This window comes from Erigeron canadensis, chromosome 1, assembly GCF_010389155.1.
Source record: "Erigeron canadensis isolate Cc75 chromosome 1, C_canadensis_v1, whole genome shotgun sequence".
Taxonomy (NCBI): domain Eukaryota; kingdom Viridiplantae; phylum Streptophyta; class Magnoliopsida; order Asterales; family Asteraceae; genus Erigeron; species Erigeron canadensis.
The window spans coordinates 19,698,285-19,715,518 of NC_057761.1; positions in this window are offsets into that span (position 1 = coordinate 19,698,285).

Below are 17,234 nucleotides of genomic sequence, written 5' to 3' on the forward strand. Positions count from 1 at the left end.
ATATGAGCGGGAATTTGAAGAATAGAAGAATGGTCCCAAGGACACGTGTTGAAAGATCAAGATGAAGTCATGTGACCTTGTACTACTTCTGTGCAATGGAGTTTCTCTTTCATACCGTTTTTGGAAACAAACAAGATGAAGGAAAGAGACCTCTGCAGATCTGAATGATCCACCAATAGATAGTTGACAACCTTCATGTGTCAACATCTACTAGGGTAGTCATGTGATTCCTTACCTGCCTATAAAAGGAATCACTTGACCTAGCCACCATCCTGGGGGGTGTGTTCCACAGTTTTTACTTTATTCTCTTTAGTTATTTGTTAAGTTTTTGTGTGTTCAAAAACTTAACATATTTTTCTGTTTATTGTTGTTGTTAAACAACCATCCATGTTTTCATCGTTTAGTTTGAAATACATATAACAAAACAAAGTTCTTTACTTCTCATCTTTATTCTTGTTATTTCATATTTATCTTACAAGTTAGTTAATCAAACACAAGTAGTGCATTCCTGGACCTTCACAATCCCTTGGTGATTATGTGCCAATCCCATGGGGATTAACTGTTAAAATACACAAACAAAAATGTTTTAACCAGTTACGTTTAAAATATCTCAGTGATTAATGTTCAATCCCTTGGTGATTAAGTGTTAAAATACACAAACAGATGTGTTTGCCATCTTTGTTAATTTCTTAGGGTTTGTAATTGCTTTAGAAACAACTGAATAAACAAAAACACACTATGGAGACACTTGATAATCACCAAATCATTAAAGAATTAGAGATTAAGCAAATATGTATTTCACCAACTGTAACAATTGTGTATCAAACTAAGTTTCAACAAAGAATAAAATAAAACATCAAACTGTCTATGAAGTTAAGTTTTCAGAAAGGTAACAAAAAGTAACATTAAATTACTAATTGGTTTGTTCAAACCAACCAAGTAAATTTCTTAAAAACTCAGCCCCTTGCTTTACTAATTGAGGATTTGAGTTGATATATGGAGTCTTGACAAAGTTGATTATTTGAGTAGCTTTACAAACTGAAATAACTATACGAACAATTACACAAAAACTAGTAAATTATTCGCAAATTGTTTTGAATCAATTCTTGTGCTAGCTCTTCTTCTCTTTTTTCACCACCATCTTGTACATGTTCATCTTTATCTAGAAAGCATCATCAAAAAGCTCCTCACTTACCCTCTTTACATGATAATCTGATAAAAATTATAAAGAACCAATAAGCAAGCACATAATGATACAAGAAAATGATAACTGCGGGAAACAACAAATGACAAGCTATAATAGCCATGATAAATTAGCAAAAAAAACAAATGATGTTGAAACCAACCAAGTACTTGGCAAAAAAATAAACCAGTAAAAAGTTACAGTAAAAAAAGCCTATTAGCTGAGTAAAAAACAACAAACTGCTGTCAAAACAGCCCAAGTGCTGGTCAAAAATCTGCTATCAACCTACTACACATATCAAATGACAACCTACCTGATACATACGCATACTACATTGTTACTACTTTTAAAAACGACTATACGTATACCAAATGACAACCAACTGCATACATCACTTCATCTTGGCTAGACTAAAACAAAATATATATTTAAACCTGATGATATAATGTAAATGTAAACATACAGTATACTCTTACTAGTTTTTAAAGAAAACTACATACATAAAGAGGGTCAAATCTTGCAACTTTGCAAGTTGCACAAAAAGGGTAATTTCATTACAAGTTGTCACCTAATAAATCAACATACATATGTAATAACTAATTAAAGAGATAATAGACTTGCTACTACCTCAAGCAAGTGAATCCACCAAATCGGCTAATTTGAGTGTGCCTTTCCCTTGTCCTCTTCCTTGATAAATTAGTTTTCACCTAATAAATTAGCACACACAGGTAATAACTAATTAAAGAATTGTACGGTATATAAAAGAGTGACCTCCAAACAATAAACTGGAATCACTAGTCCATACTAGGAGAGTGGTTGGTACTGGCTAGCTGCTTCCGCATTTCCATGTACTTGTGCAATTGTTGACGTGTTAGCTGCTAAAACGAATTTAATATGAACAATAAATGAATTTGATTCCACAAATTTACAACTTAACAGCAGTTCACTTTCAGTAATCATACATTGTATGACGGTGGAGGAGCAAGTGAGCAACATGCGGGCCACTCTGACCGGGCATATAACCATTAGGTGTTGGAACCACATGTTGGGGCTTAGTTGCTGGTTTAGAGCAGCTTGTAGGTACAGTGACATGTCACCAAATTCGACCCGTATTAGACAATGTTGCAGCTGTTAGTTATGAGCTTTCCGAAGTTGAATATGCAGAAAACGAGGTATACGATCCATGTGTCCAGATACTTCTTAATGCTGTCGCCTGTCGAGACTAACTCTCGAGGGCTCCAGCCTCTAATGACTGCGAACAATTATGACTCGTTTGTTCATTTGGTGATCGACTTTATTGTAAAAAGGCTTCAACTTATTATGATGCAAAAAAGATTTAGTCAGCTTGGAGGTCTATGAATAATCTAGGAAAACCACATGGTTACACAAAAATAATAATTAGTTATGTGAATAACAATAACAATAATATATTTATGTACATCTATCAAGCAGAAGTGACACAGTGATAGTTAAGCTATCATTTAGTACGTCTTAAGCACAGAGCTTTTATTCTAATCAAGCATAGATTATTCTGAAGATGATCCAACGTGAGCAATGCTAGTGATTATAGTCATATTAGGCAAATTGTTTTCTAAGGTACAATGACAGTGTATAATCTATCACAGATTGAAATTTAGAATCACCATATGATTCATTAAAACATTCAAATGCTATAAATATATAATAGAATACCTGTTCGCTTCGGATACTTTCTTCATCACGAATTTCGTCTTCTATAACCATTGGGGGTACCTTTCCCATGTCCTCTTCCTTGATAAATCAGTTGTCACCTAATAAATCAGCATATAACCATTAGGTTTTGAACCAGCCCAACATGTGGTTCCAACACCTAATGGTTATATGCCCGGTCAGAGTGGCACACATGTTGCTCACTTGCTCCTCCGCCTTCATACAATATATGATTACCAAAAGTGAACTGCTATTAAGTTGGAAATTTGTGGAATCAATTTCATTCGTTGTTCATATTAAAAAATTTTAACAGCTAACACGTCAACAACTACACAAGTACATGGAAATGCGAAAGCACCTGGCTAAGATGTACTGAGGAAGTAACTACCCAACCAATTCAGTGTTAAAATGAGCAAAATTGAGTAAGAACAAGCAGAAAAACCACCAAGTAAACTGAGTAAAATGGATCTAAATTGAACCAAGTATGGATGATTAAACGGCAAACAACAAAAATGCAAACTAGCCAGCTATGTATACTGCATATAAATATAATAATCTAAAATGGCAATTTAATCGATAAGCAGAATATTAGTAAGCATTAATAAGCAAAATAAAGAGCCGAACTAAATACAGTAAAACACAATCAAAGTCATTTTAGGAATTTTGACAAACAGTTGGTGCAATCTATACTTCAAACGAGAATTCAGCTAATCATGTTATAACATTTCACAATGTTCAAAGTATCAACATCACGTAAAATCTCGATTTCACGGCAGATCTAACGGCGGACGTTATCTTTGTGATTACCGTAGATCACTTTCAGAGGTAATAACCAACCCGAAGGATGGTGAGATACTCTATAGACTTCGCCACCGCTGTTGGAATATTCGATTCTGTTCATCCTATCAAGTTCCGATAGGTTAAAAATTTGTTGTATGGTACCGGGAGTGGTTTGTAAGGTAGTGAGGGCGGAGGAGGGTGGTAGAAGGAGATGTACGAAGATTTGTGGCGGTGGATGTTGTGGTAATGGTAAGGTAAGGTCAGGACGACGAGGTGGACGGTTGTTGGTGTTGTTGTTGTGACGGTGAGGTTCGGCGGCGACGGTGGAGGCAAACAAAGGTGGCAGTGAAATTGTGAGTCCCTCGATAGCTATAGATCGCTCTCGAGATCGTCTATGATTATGTCGTGAGTGCGGAATCCTCACGAGATAACTAGTTTGATTAGAAAATTGGTATATCGCTAATTATCAAATAAATAATCAGCCGTATTGTACTATCTTCGTTTCTATAAGCTATAGAACGAACTTAGTTCACTGGAGTACTTGTATATCACACAACAAACATCATACATAACACACACATATATATATATAACTCCAAAACATGTAATCGATCATTACCAAAACATAAAGTTCATAATCTATCAATTACATATATAGATACGACATAAATTAACATAATATCTCAATCTAAACGACATATCAAATCTAAGTTGCTGTTGTCACATCAACGTGCATCAACAAACTCCCCCTTGACAGCAACACCTTCGATTTCTTAGTCTTCAAAATCTGATCATTCATCAAACAACAATCTTTTGCTATTTGCATGAATATCTTCATGTAAGCAGAGCTGAAGTATCTTACGATATCTACTTTCTTCATGCTTCCAAAATGGCAAAAACGAGCACTCCGTATCGTATAACTTCCTCAGATCATTTCTTGAGAAGTTCACCAGCTGCATCGGATCATAAACTCTTCTCAACAAAATCTGCTTCTTTGAATCTGCATACATTTTGGCTTCACCAGAATTTCGATCAATTTCCCAATTATCCATTTTGTCCAAGACATCTTGTGCCCATTTCTTGGCAGGAACCTTGATCATGCATTTAATATCATGTTGAACAAACTCAACTGTTTTATCTGGTTTAACCACTCTTTTCTTCGATCTTGGCTCGATCTTAAACTGTGGTTTATCAGAATCTTTCATGTTCTTCCTTAACCAAAAATCTTTTCTAAGATTCTTACCAACCACATCAGCTAAGCCATCATCGCTTGGATTGATAATCCAGTTATTTCCAAGCTCATGTAAATCTTCTTCACACAAACTTCTGAAATGTCTCTCACACCATGCTAAGTACTGACAACCCTCTGGTCTTTTAAGCACAAACAACTTCAATTCATCATCATAAAACCAACTCCAGATGATTGTCTTGTACTTTGCAGCATCTTTATCTGAGATATGAGTCCAATACAAATTCGGTTTCCACGTTTCCCTAAGTACTATCCAATCATTTACTCTTTTCTCAGGAACACGTCGATCAACAATATGTAATGAATCATCATCTCTGAGAGGAACTGGAAAATCATTTGAATTGAATGGTCTCGTCACATTAATCTCATATTCAGATGGAATCGACACATCACCATTCTTAGTATACACAACAAAATGTAGAATTTGAGTTAGGCTGCTGAATGGGACTTGAAGCATTCTTTCTCTAACATCTGATCTCTGCTGATCCAACACTCTATTTTCTTCAATCAACGGATCTTCAGGAATTGAGTCCCACACTTCATCAAACCCATAAGGCTTCTTGAATATATCTAGATTTGGTTCAGGGACAAATTCGCCTTCCTCGAGTTCATCGCCATCAAAGAATAAATCTGTATAATCTGGATCATCTATTTAAATTTACACAAAATGAACACCAGAATAATAGAATAATCATGATAATTATAATAAAGATGAAATGTACTTGTATTAAAATAAGATAAATTACATTTTCATTACATAAAATGTCATAACTTATTACACACAAACAATTATACATTCTATCTAATAATCTTTATCATAAACAAAATTAGAAACCTGAATCACGAGGAGCACCAGAAGGACCAGCACCAGAACCAGAAGCACCTTGCTGAGAAGTATCTCCTCCTGTCTCCCCCTCGATCGCTGCACCCTTTCCTCTATCTTCAACTGGGCGAGAAACATTCCTTTCAGCAGCATTATCAGCATCATCATCGTCATTTTGACGTCGTGGTTGAACCTCTGACAATCTGCAAACTTCTTCAGGAACTTCTCCCCCTTGATTCTTGACCCAGTTGATCAAAAATGTTAAGGCAGCACGAGTAGCAGTGAGATCTGACTCCAAAGTGCGAACTCTGGTCTCCAAAAGATCAACTCGATGACCAAGAACAGGAACAACAGCAGCAGTCAGTCTTGGAGAATCAGGCATTGCTACAGAAGAAGAATCAACACGTCGACGCTTAATTCTGGTATACTGAAGATCAATACTCCCTTGCCTCTTTGCTGGACTAACCGAACTTGCTCTGTTCACAGGGTCGTCCATATCTTCAAAGATCTCTCGCAATTCAGAATCATGCTGAGCTGCAACATCGGGATCAATCTCAGCAGTAGAAATTGAGTTAGCAGAATCTGAAATTGCTGGAGTTGCGTGACAAGCTTTGCTTCTGCGTTCTCTATGAAACAAAACACCCGCTTGATCAAACGACTGATGCGAATGATCGCTTTCAGAAGCAGCCGCAATATCATGTATCATCTTAGTTCGACGTTCAGCAGCAGTAGAATCATCTGTGTCTGTCGCAGTTGTAGCAGCAGAACCGTCGGAACTAGCAACATCATCTCCATCATTTCCAACATCCAAACCAGCAGACTCATCCCCGGAGTCATCATCAGAACCATCCGAACTTTCAGAATCACCAGACTCAGAATCGTCATCAACATCATCCACAAACATATCATTCTCAAGACGAGATCGATAGTTTGGATTAATCAGGTGACCAAAAAGTGGTGGATCATGGAGACCAGCCACATTACCCGTATTTGCCTCTAGATCAGCAAAAAGACGCGAAGAGTATGTCATAAATCACAGCATGAAATTCAAAGGAAACTAATATGAAATTTGATTATTTTCATTAAATACATGAATCATAAATAAATAACTGTTCCAAAAACCAGTTCATGTATTCACCCTTCACATGCTCTAATCTGCATCACAAATATTATCACTACACACCAAGGATCTTATCGTAATGATATCATCCATGTAAATAACAATGCAGTAACAGAAGTCAGCATGCCAACGTTATCTTCTTAACCTGAACACTGCACACTTACCACAAAACTCATCAATGCATTGAGAACAAACAGGATAATGCAGAAAATTCAAGTTATAAACACATTCAATCAGGATTAACAAATATGAAATAACTAAAAATATCAACAGATCAAGAGAGGTCATTTCTTGTCAAACCCTAAAATGTCACCACACAAAATGAACCAAACCCAATTAATAATTTGGTGACAAGTGAAAAGCATGAGATTTCAAATGACTTTGACATTTCACATTACACTTGAAAAGACCATTTTCTAAACTTTAAACAAATTAATGTCCCTATTAGAAAATCTTCTTTGTAAACAATCTACACAACCTCATAAAAATTCACATGAAGGAATTCAGCAAAACATATACTCAGAATTTGAATAGGATCTCTCGTGCAATAAGAATGTATATATAAAAAAATACTATTTTGACTCAATTAAAAAGAAAATAACACAAAATAAAAATTGCAGAATAATAAACTAATCTAAATTCTAATTAACTAGACCTTATACATTATTCACATTAAGCATGATTACTGCTGATTAGATCAGTTTAGCATGTTACATAAGCCTGCTGGTGAGAAATAATTCTCTTATTATGAGTTCTGAACCGTGACCCAACAACGATTACCGGTATGTTGTTCCTCTTAAACACTCGGTACATCCAGTTTCCATTGAGTTATGACACTTTCGACATACCCTGGCCAAGGACAGTCACCATGTAACCCGAGTAGCCTAATATGCCATATGAATAGTTTGCGAACTTATGTAACCCACATTCAGATATACTTTCGTAATCGATATAGGCACTAAGATAAAAAATATTCAATATATTCAAGAACATCCTTAACCAATCATGAGACACTTTGTGGATAACTGAATTGAATTACTTTGTGATTTCACATATATGCTTCTGCATTTCATGATTTATAAGGAACCCGTGATTTTCTATGAGATTCATGTAGCGAACTTTCTGACAACCTATCCCAAGTTGTAAGCTTTAGGTAGGCTAGGTATACAAAGACACCCCGAGGACATACTCGTCCGAATCTCAAAGACCACATTAGCCCCTTAATTTGCATTCATTTGATTTGCATAACAATATCACATTAACTTTTATACTCATGATTGGTAGAGGTTCTTGCCTATTCATTGAACAAATCTTATAGTAATGCTAGATCTTTCACAAAATTTAAGGACTAGATCAATTCATTACGGAAAAGCAAGCAATCTCAGCCATATATCTGAATATGTTTCCCACAAGAACATTGTATAATTTAAGTTCAGATTAAAGGAAACCTTGGTACTTTGTGTCTACCGATATATCCCAAATTGTAATCATTGAACTAATCTGTTATATTACGATTAAGCAGGCTTAAAAGCTAAAGTATCGTCACTTCTACATTTAGCGCAGTAACCTTACTTAATTTTTTTTTTTTTTTTTTTTTTTTTTTTTTTTTTGACACTAGATATATGCAAACTTATACTACAAAGACACGAAAAATACATTTAAGTTCTTTGAGAGAAACTACTCGGCATTCTTCATACCATTGAGTTGAAATAACAACTCAAGACGAGGTCCATCAAAAGCTTTAGTGTATAAATCAGCAAGATTATCATCAGTAATAACCTTTTCTAAATGAATAAGCTTTTTCTCAAAACAGTCACGTATGAAGTGATACTTTATATCTATGTGCTTGGTGACTTTAAAGTTTTTCGGATTCTTGGTAATATCTATGGCAGACTTATTATCAATACAAATAGGAGTATTAGAGATATTCATACCATAATCGCGCAGTTGTTGCTGTATCCAAAGCACCTGAGAACAGCAATATCCAGCAGCCATGTACTCTGCTTCACAGGATGACTGTGCAACAGATGTCTGCTTTTTGCACTGCCACGATACAATTCTCCCCCCTAAAAGCTGACATCCACCGGACGTTGATTTCCTATCCGAGTTGTCACCACCATAATCCGAATCAGTATAAGCTACAAAGTCAAAAGAACCATACATGGGATACCAAAGACCTAGACGAGGCTTGGCTTTCACATAACGAAGAATTCTTTTTGCAGCTTTCAAGTGAGACTCTTTCGGATTAGCCTGATATCTAGCACACATAGAAACAGCAAAGGTAATATCTGGACGTGAGGCTGTCAGATACATCAAAGATCCAATGATAGCTCGATATTGAGTGGCATCGACAGATGGATCATTAGGCTTATCAGGACACAACCCATGATTAGTCTTAATTGGAGTAACAGCATCCTTAGCATCAGACATGCGAAACCGAGTAAGCAAATCTTTAACATACTTGGTCTGATGTATAAAGAAACCATCTTTCAGTTGATCCACCTGTAGACCAAGGAAGAAGGTTAATTCCCCCATAGCACTCATCTCAAATTTAGCCTTCATGCTGTGTTCAAATTCCTTGCACATATTGTCATCAGATGAACCAAAAATAATGTCATCGACATAGACCTGTACAAGCAAGTAGTCCTTCCCTTTCCATTTAATAAACAACGTGCTGTCTATAGAACCTCTAGTAAAACCACTGTCCTTCAAATGTGTTGACAATTTTTCATACCACGATCGAGGAGCCTGATGTAAACCATATAAAGCCTTATCGAGACGATATACTTTATTAGGAAAGTCCGGATCCTCAAACCCGGCAGGTTGTTCGACATACACTTCTTCTTTAATATCACCATACAAGAAGGCACTCTTTACATCAAGCTGATACACCTTAATACCTTTATAACTAGCATATGCTAGAAATAATCGAATAGCTTCAAGTCTAGCTACAGGTGCAAATGTCTCATCGTAGTCAAAACCTTCTTGTTGCTCAAATCCTCTAACCACCAAGCGAGCCTTATTTCGAGTGACTACACCTCTTTCATCGCGTTTACAACGAAAAACCCAACGCGTTGTTAAAGGAGATTCACCAGGAGGTAAGGCAACTAACTTCCATACCTCAAGCTTTCTAAACTGAGCCAATTCTTCTTGCATCGCCTCAACCCATGACGGTTCCTTAAGAGCCATTCCAACATTCTTAGGCTCAACCTGAGAGATAAAGCAGTAATACAAGTACCAAGTAATTGCCCCAGTATCCTTAACTTCAGCAAACATACACGACGGTTTCTTAGATTGATTCCTCGTGCGAACAGAGGCAGAAGCATCACCAATGATTTGCTTGACTGGATGATCCTTGTGGACTCTGGTTTGAGGAACCTTATCGATAGAAAGATCATCACCCAAATTCGTTTGCACATGTTGCTCTGGAGTTTTATAATCTGGAGTTTTAGGCTCTTCCTGAGTGTCACCTTCCGTGTCATCAGTATCATAGAAAGGAGAATCAGGTAGAGGTACATGCAAAGGATCAGTAGGAACTATAGGAGCAGGCTCTAAGGTTGAATCTGCTACTTTTGTCCCACTAGATTCTCTAGATTCAGAGGTAGGCTCAACCATTGGTGAGGGACCGGAAGAAGAACCAGAAACCGGTCCACCATCCAGAGGATCATGAAGAGTAACGACATCCTCCACTGTTGGAACACCTGCAAAAGAAACAGGACCACGAAAAGAAGTGAAGACACCATCATAATCAAAATGATTAGCAGGACCAAAGTGTACAGCAGGTTTGTGACTGACAATTACGACATTTGTACCAAGATCTACTTTGCCAGTCTTCTGATTGTACACTCGCCGAATCGGTGTACTTGGAACATAACCCAAAAAGAAACCCTCCTCAGATTTAGGTTCAAATTTCCCTTGAGGAAGAGTTTTAAGAAAAGTGCACGGAACACCGAAAGGCTCAACATTCTGTAAATTGGGCTTTTTGTTGTGCAATAGTTCATAACTAGTCTTCTTAAGCCGTTTCACTGTTAAAACCCGATTCAGAATGTGACAAGCTGTATTCACTGCCTCTCCCCAGAAAGTAGTAGGAAGCCCTGAATCAGCAAGCATCGTCCTGGCTGTCTCAATTAGCGTCCTGTTCTTCCGTTCAGCCACTCCATTCTGTTGTGGCTCATACGGTGCACTGTACTGATGTTGAATTCCTTTGGTCAAGCAAAATACAGTAATAGTATTATTCTTGAACTCAGTGCCATTGTCACTCCTGATTCTCTTAACTTTGACTCCATGGACATTTTCAACTTGCTTGACAAAATCCATAAATCGTTCGGCAGTCTCATCCTTGGTCTTCAGAAAAAATACCCATGAGTACCGCGAGTAATCATCAGTGATCACAAAACAGTAAGACATCCCTCCAATGCTTCTGCTGTTCACAGGACCAAAGAGATCCATATGAAGTAATTCGAATGGTTTGGAAATGGAGTTGAGTACCTTGGATTTATGCGGATTCTTATGTTGCTTTCCTTTCAAACACGGTACACACTTATCTTCCATCCCAAACTTCTTAACAGGCACACCGTCAACTAACCCAAGATTGATAAGTTCATTCATTTTCCGAAAGTTGATATGTCCCATTCTACGATGCCATAGGAGAGATTCAGACTCATTTGCCTTGCTCAACAAACAAAGGGGCTCCTTTGGATTATCAACACCTAAAATTAAACCATAGATGTCTCTCTTCCTAGGAGCTTTGAGCATAATCCATTCTTCTGGAATAACAAAACCCGGCTTCAAGATGTATGCCTCCTTTTCTGTGAAATGAACATTGTTGCCCTTATCACAGATCTGTGAGACACTCATTAGATTGTGAGTAAGTTGTTCCACATAATTAACTCTTTCTAGAGTTAGTTGTCCATTGACGACATCTCCTTGACCGGTGATGTTGCCGCCCTTGGAACCAGCAAAACTAACATATGACCCATTTATACCAGTATAATTGGACAAGAGCTTCTTGTCCCCTGTCATGTGCCTGGAGCATCCACTGTCAAGGTACCACAAATGAATAGGTTTCCTAGGAACTCCCTGCACATCAAATGAGAAATATTAGTTATCATTGGGGACCCAAACCTTCTTAGGTTTGGGTCGTCCCTTCTCATCCTTGAGAATCAGGTCAGTCCAATAGCCATTGCTAGAAGCCGTGGGTGTGACTTGATTCTCAACTTGTCTTCTTACTGGAGAAGACTTCTGACCGTTCGTTGAAGAAGGTCTTGAGGAATGAAGGCCAAAAGAGGGGCGGACACTTGAATGATTTCGGTCATAAAATGAATTACGACTTGAAGGTATGTGTGACCAACTTGAACTCCCACTGGGAGTAGTGAATCTTTGTCCCATAGGAGAAGAACCTTTTGGTGGAGATTCACGTCTTTGAGGTATAGTAAACAGTTTTGAATAAGATGGAACTTTAGTTTCATAAACCTGTTTATTATTACCCAGCCCCCTTTTACCTTCCGAGGTGGTAACCTTTGAAGGAGAGCCTGATCTCCGAGGTCGATTAGGACATACACTGTAAACATGACCTTTTTCATGACAAGCAAAGCAAGAGAGGACTTTAGATCTTTTCATTGTATCTACCTTATTATTGGTACTTACAGATACACTATTGTCCACTGATTTACTTGTTTTACTAGGATCCTTATGGTCGTGTTTGGTCGGTGATATCCTAGACTTACTTTGGGACTTCTTTCGAGCAGGCATTAAGATATGCTTCAAAGCCTTAGTTGCTTCGATATTAACAACTAATTCATCTTCAGATTGACTAATCCTAGACTGCTTAGGTAAAGGAGTTTGACGCAACTGACTTAATCGCTTCATATCCTTAATATCAACATTCCAGACTTTATCAATCCTCTTAGGGTCAATTAATGATAACGGAAATTCTAACTCAGTGTAGACCCTACTACTCTTACGAAGTGTAAAGTGAGTAATACTGTCTTTTTGACCATAAGAAGTAGACGAATCTAGGACGACACCTTTCAATTTCTCTTCCTTGGTAGGTTGAGAAGAAACTCCTTTAGACACTGTTGTCTCCTCAGTCAAAGTAGGCTTAGGAGACGAGTCTTGAGATTTACCAACATCAACACTAGGTTGAAGTAGGACTTCCGGATATTAGGTTCTATAGGAGTATAATTATTGTTGAAAGGAGGAGGCATGCTATTGTAAGAAACCTTAGCAGAGTCAGAACTCTTAGATGGAGAGTCCCCAAATTTTGCATATGCATCAAAAGCTCATCATGTCTAGTTGAATCAACCTTAGCTTGTAAGTCCACTATTTCTATTCTAGCATCAGCTAGTGCTTTCTCGATAGTAGAACACTTCTTAGCTAATAATGCATAAGCTTCACCACCTACTCTTTCTACAGCCACAGCATGTTTAACTTTGTCTTTCATAGCATTAATGTCAGACTCTAAAGATTTAATTCTATCCTTTAAAAATCTTTCTCTTTCAGTGACAGTTAAATCTTTTTTAATCAATTTATCTCTTTCTTCATGAGCAGCATTAACAACAGATTCTAAATGCTTAATTCGTTCATTCTTTTGTTCAATTTCATCAAACATTCGATTAACAATTTGGCAAACATGAACAATAGTACGAAGAGAATAAGATACCTGTTGATCTGCTTCTTTGCAGTCTGCCATGTACGCGACAAAGTCATCCACACTCATGCCTGCTGGAATTTCATACTCCGTCATCTGCTCTTCAATCGTCTTTTCAACCTCTTCAGTAGCAGAATCGTCTTTGTTCTCAGCAGTGTTCACCTCTCCAGAATTTTTCGTATCAGCAACCTCAACCTCTTCATCCGACTCAGAATCAGTGTCATATACCTGAGTAGAAGATTCCAAGTTCGAGCTTTGAGCATTTTCATACAGATGCTCATCACTGTGGTAAACTGAGGTGTCCAAGAAATCCTCAACAGAATCTGCTATTTGAGCCATATCATCAACTATTTCGGCCAAATTAGCATTATTAGTCTCATCCTGTGGAAGATTCCAGACATAAGAACCATCAGGTTGAGCAGCTACGATAGCCTTGTCATTGCTATTTCCAGTAGTATCTTCAGTCAACAAGAGAGCTCTACTTGCATTCTGATTAAAAGGACGATTACCACCTCTATCTTGACGGGTAGGAGTAATGTTGACATCTCTCTTTGGTCGTTGACATTCTTTGGCAAAATGTACAAAGCCATTGCAATTATAGCACTTAACCTTTGACTTGTCAAAGCCCTGAGTACCCCCAATAAGCTGTCGACCTGTTCGCTGCATAAACCTTTGCACTCTCCTAGTGATCATCGCCAAATTCCATTTCAGATCCATTTCTTCAACATCATCTGGATCTATTTGGTCATAATCTTCATCAATGAGTGCTGGATCCGTGATCCTCCCAGCAACAAAAGCTTCATGTGCAGCACACATTGCAGCAAAGACATTCATCCTTCCCTCAGCAGATTTCATATCCATAGGCATAGACTTGTAACCAGCAGAAGTAGATGAATTGTTACTAAACGACATATTTCCAGGCTTGGCATTCTCATTTGTCTTTCGAGCCTTGAAACCAGCATCAGAAGCCATGAAACTTGCAGAATCATCTCCATCCATAACACAAGTAGGACCTTCTTTCGTGCCAGAAGAACCAACTCCAGAAAAGAATGCATTAATATCAGCTGTAGGATTCTTCATAGTGGCATGATAAAGAGATGGATCTTGTGTGAAGTTGTCTTCGAGATCCTTTGCCTTATCCTTCATTTCTCTGTTTCTTAATGTGGATATAACACCATCTATACGAAGAGATGCATAATCAGCTCGTTCTTGCAATCCATGACGAAATTCTTTATAAGCTTTCGGCAAACCATCCAAGAATTTATCCACTATCTCAGTAGGAGTATACTTAAGATCAAAATAGGCTAACTCAGCAAGAAGATGTTGAAATCTCAAGATAAGATCCTCAACTAGTTCGTTCTTGGTAGCATTAAAGCAATCAAATTGTTTCTTAAGCATCTTAACTCGATTTTGCTTCAATAATGGATCACCTTCACAGTGAGCTTCAATAGCATCGAACAGTTGCTTGGAAGTCTTGTACTCCTGTTTAGGAAACAAGTGCACTAATTCTTGAGGAATGCACATTCTAAGAGTAGAAAGAGCCTTAACTTCAACAGCATACAAGGATTTTTCTTCACCTTTTAATTCTCCTACTTTATAATTAGTTGTAACACCGTTTACAGTAAGAGTTGGCCATTCATATCCTTCAGTGATCATAATCCACATATTCAAATCTTCTCGTTGAATATAGTCTTCAAATCGACCTCTCCACGCCCAGAAGTCAGCCAATGAAACTAACTTCGGTGGAGAATTAGTACGTCCAACGAGATGATCATGATAGACAAGAGAATTCAGGTATTGAGCAACAGCAGTGTTGGTTGACGAGGAAGCCATTTCGGAATTTATTTGCACTGAACGAAGATAGATCTTAAATTCGTTTGAATGAGAGAAACGAAGATAGGATTAACTTCGTTTGCAGGAGAAAACGAAGATAGAATTATCTTCGTTTGAAGAAAAGAACGAAGATAAAGCAAAACTCCGTAAGGTGAGAGTAACGAAGATAACTTGAAATTCGTTTGAAGGAACTTAACGAAAATAAAGCTAAAAATGTTGGAAGAACTCGAAACGAAGATGAGGTTAATTTCGTTTGCTAAATTCGTTTGAGAAAACGAAGTTAGCGACAGTAAGGGTGTCGGGAGGTTGATTTTCAGAGAGAAGAATCAAACAAAACGATCTCGAACCTTCGATAAGAAATCGATCAGCTCTGATACCACTTGTGAGTCCCTCGATAGCTATAGATCGCTCTCGAGATCGTCTATGATTATGTCGTGAGTGCGGAATCCTCACGAGATAACTAGTTTGATTAGAAAATTGGTATATCGCTAATTATCAAATAAATAATCAGCCGTATTGTACTATCTTCGTTTCTATAAGCTATAGAACGAACTTAGTTCACTGGAGTACTTGTATATCACACAACAAACATCATACATAACACACACATATATATATATATAACTCCAAAACATGTAATCGATCATTACCAAAACATAAAGTTCATAATCTATCAATTACATATATAGATACGACATAAATTAACATAATATCTCAATCTAAACGACATATCAAATCTAAGTTGCTGTTGTCACATCAACGTGCATCAACAGAAATCGTTTTTTCTGGTAAGTTTTTTTTACGGTGATGTATGTGTTTTCCAGGTTTTTTTGTTTGGAGATGCTAAATGACGCAATTACCCTTCCAGTGTTATATTTATATCTCATCTCCACCTTACATCTTTGTTGATCCAATGGCTCTTATGCGTTCCCTTGTGTGCACATAAAAACTAGTTTGCACGGGAATACAACTCAATATATATATATAGGATAGAGATCAAATGAGAAGGTACCTTAAGGAGAGAAGGTCCGTTTTTTATTTTTTTTAGCTTCTTTTTTTTGAACTTTTTTTTTCCTTTTTCATTCTCTCTTTAATTAATTAATTTCATATAAAAATTTTAAAAATTTTTAAAAAATATTTTTTCCCCAAAGGGCGTAGCCCGTAAGCTATAGGTGAAGCCTCTCAGACTATGGCGGAGCCATGATAGCTAAGGGCGAAGCCCGTTAGGTAAATCACCCCATCACCGATCACCCCCTATGACCTATCTCTCGATAGGTGTTGGTGATGTTGGACGACGGCGGTGGTTATTGACGGAAATAAAGAGAGTGTGTGTTGTTTTGGTACATTGTTTTGGTAGAGAGATAAAGAGAATAGAGATTTGTGTTTTGTAAGAGGAAGGGTAAAAGGGTAAAATCGCATGTCCCAAATTTGTAAACTTTTCAACACCCCAACATAATTTTTAATAAGGAGTATAGATTTATATATATATATATATGATAGAACATATTATTGGATATATATTAGTTATTATTTATTTGGATAACTATTAACTATTATTTAATTGGATAAATATTAGTTATTATTCTATCGGATATATATTAGCTATTATTATTATTACTTATTTGTTATATTAAAATTATTGGATAAAAAGTGTAAATTTGTGATGGAAAACAAAAAAGTGTAAATTAAAGTCAAAATTGAAAAAAAAAAAGTCAACATTAAGAAATCGAGAACTGTGATTGGTCAATAAGTTATTAGAGCAACTGTGCTTTAATATAATAAAAGATTAAGATAAGATAAGATTAAGATTCTAAATTACTTGTTAATCTTTGAACCAACGGCTCATTAACAATATAAGACATGGGATATATAGATTGTCGGCTGTAAATGATTTCGATCAATGAGTTG